Genomic DNA, 2,656 nt, shown 5'->3' with positions numbered 1-2,656 from the left:
GAATTTAATAATAAATTAAATACAGCAAAGGAAATACGTAGATTTTGAATAATAATAATAATAATAATAATAATAATAATAATAATAATAATAATAATAATAATAATAATAATAATAATAATAATAATAATAATAATAATAATATAATAATAATAATAATAACATAATTGTGGTTTTATGACTTTACTTTTTGAATTTGCTAAAGCTATAATTTATTGAAGGATAAATAAAGCAATCACGTAACAATGGGAAAATATTAATAAGGCAATCTTTTTGTGTCACATAAAAAGTTATAAATGGCTCGGCAAACATTCCCGTGGCCATATCCTAACACCGTGGCTCCAAGTGAGAGTAAAACTGAACTGCTTAACGGCAGTCCTAGATTACGAAGTGGGATTTCTAAACATCGTTGTCGATGATTAGAAAACCGCCGACAGGATAGTAAAAAGTGATCGATAGATTCTGGTTCATTGCAGAGGTAGCATAATGGGGATGCCGCCAGACCACATCTGTGCAAGTAAAAATTTAGTTGTGGAATACGGCAACGCAGTCTTGTCAATGTTACTTCGAATTGCCGGTTGGGACACCACTGTCGATTCCAAGAATAATTTAGATGTATAAAGTCTGTTGATTTTGCTAGTGCGAGGCTTTTCTTGTCTTCAGTCAAAGCAAACTGCCTATATCTGGCTGCAGTGATATACGCAGTTGCCGGCAGCACAGATATCGCCGGACCCTTTAAAGAAGCTCGTGCTAAAGAATCAGCTATTTCATTAAGTTGGATGTCTCGGTGGCCTGGTACCCATACTAAATGATCTAACTTTAAGTGGGGAGGAGCTAATGTATAAAACGTGTTTAAAGCTGTCAAATTTGTAGATGCGTTAAGCTCGCTGCATACAGAAAGTGAATCTGTGACAATAATAATTTTTGTAACATATAGCGGTAATTTTCTCAATGCAAGAATTATTGCCAGAAGTTCGGCCTGAAAAACTGGTGTGTAATCTGGCAGGCGAAGTGAAAAAGACCAATCGAGGGATGGTGAGTATATTCCCACGCCTGCCTTCTCTTCACACGAGGAAGCATCAGTCGCTATTACATTTATTGGGAAATGGGCCAAATAATCTTGCAAAAGGGCATTCAAATATGTTGGTGGCAGCAGTTTTGCGTTATTGGGGAAAAAATCCGCAAATTCTATTTTAAAGGACAATGTGGACCTATCAAACGGAATGATTTCCCTAATGTGAACATTTAAAGGTGCCAAATGTGCCTGCACAAATACAACCTGTGGGGTATGTAACCGAGGCCACGTGATCTCAAAAAATGAATTTGGTTCACTAATAAATATATATTCTGTACGTCTAAGAGGCGATTCATAAGCCCTTAAGTAGGTTTGAACCGTAAGCATACAGAATCTCGTGTGAAGAGAAGGTAAGCGCGCTTCCTGGTATAACACGTTATTAGCAACGAATTTAGGCAGGCCTAAACATATTCGAAGAGCTTCTCTCTCTAAAAGAACAAGTGGTCTTATTTTATATTTGCACCTCCGGAAAACAAAACACATCCAAATTCTATAATCGGTCGTACATACATACGGTAGATCATAATTAATGTGTCACTTCGCATACCAGATCGCCGGTTACTGATTCTACGTAATAAACCTACAGCTCGTGTCCCTTTTGTTGCAATATTTTCTATGTGAGAACGCCAGCTAAGTTTTTCATCATATGTGATACCCAGGTACTTAAGCGACTCTACTTGTGGAATTGTTCTCTGATCATATACTAAAGATAAATGTATCGGCCCGGAAAGCGGAAAGACAAGGACTGCACTTTTGTTTACGTTTAGAGACAGGTGAAGAGTGTGAAGCCACGTTTCTAGCATACTGAGGTATGTTTGCAAGGACAGGTAAAGGGAATTGATGTCTCTTGCTGTCGCGAAAAATGCGATGTCGTCTGCATAGACATAGAGATGAACTTCCCGGCTCAGTGGAATTGAACTCATCAAAAGGTTAAATAGGACAGGAGACAGAACAGCCCCCTGGGGCACCCCTCTTGTCTGATCAAATTTTGTTGAAGAAACGCCGTTTTGAAAACAATAAAATTTTCTATTTCTTAAAAATGCAAAAATCCATGTCGTTATATATCTCGGAAAATTGTAGGACTGTAATCTGTCCAGTAGTAGTGGGTACTCGACACTGTCATAAGCTTTCGCCACGTCAAGAGTCACTAAAGCACTCAATTCTTTTCTATTTCTAGCAAGTTGGATACGGCTTTCCAAGTCTACATGCGCACACCAAATAGAGAGACCAGGCCGGAAACCTATTTGACTTGGGCTCAGTAACGTCTTAGTATACACGTTACTGCGTCTTAGTATACACGTTTCAGAAATGTGTTATAGTCAATGCCTCTGCAAGATGGATCAGCCAATTTTTTTTCGAATGCTTGTGGGAAGTGGTGATCTCCGCAGAGGTTTACAACAGATCGTCTACCGCCTTCCTAAAGCGCATGTCGTCGCGCTGCGCACCTGGAGGTGAAAGAGGAAGAAGTAGAAACTGAGCTGGGTGCACGCGCACGCGCGAATGCGAGCTGCGACCGGCAGGGACGGAATAATCTGCATCGAACGTCTGCGGTCCGCGGTGTGATCGAGGCTTCAGGTCGAC

Source organism: Dermacentor silvarum, unplaced genomic scaffold, assembly GCF_013339745.2.
Source record: "Dermacentor silvarum isolate Dsil-2018 unplaced genomic scaffold, BIME_Dsil_1.4 Seq880, whole genome shotgun sequence".
NCBI lineage: Eukaryota > Metazoa > Arthropoda > Arachnida > Ixodida > Ixodidae > Dermacentor > Dermacentor silvarum.
The sequence above is the reverse complement of the archived record's forward strand: the minus strand, read 5'-3'. Positions refer to the sequence as shown.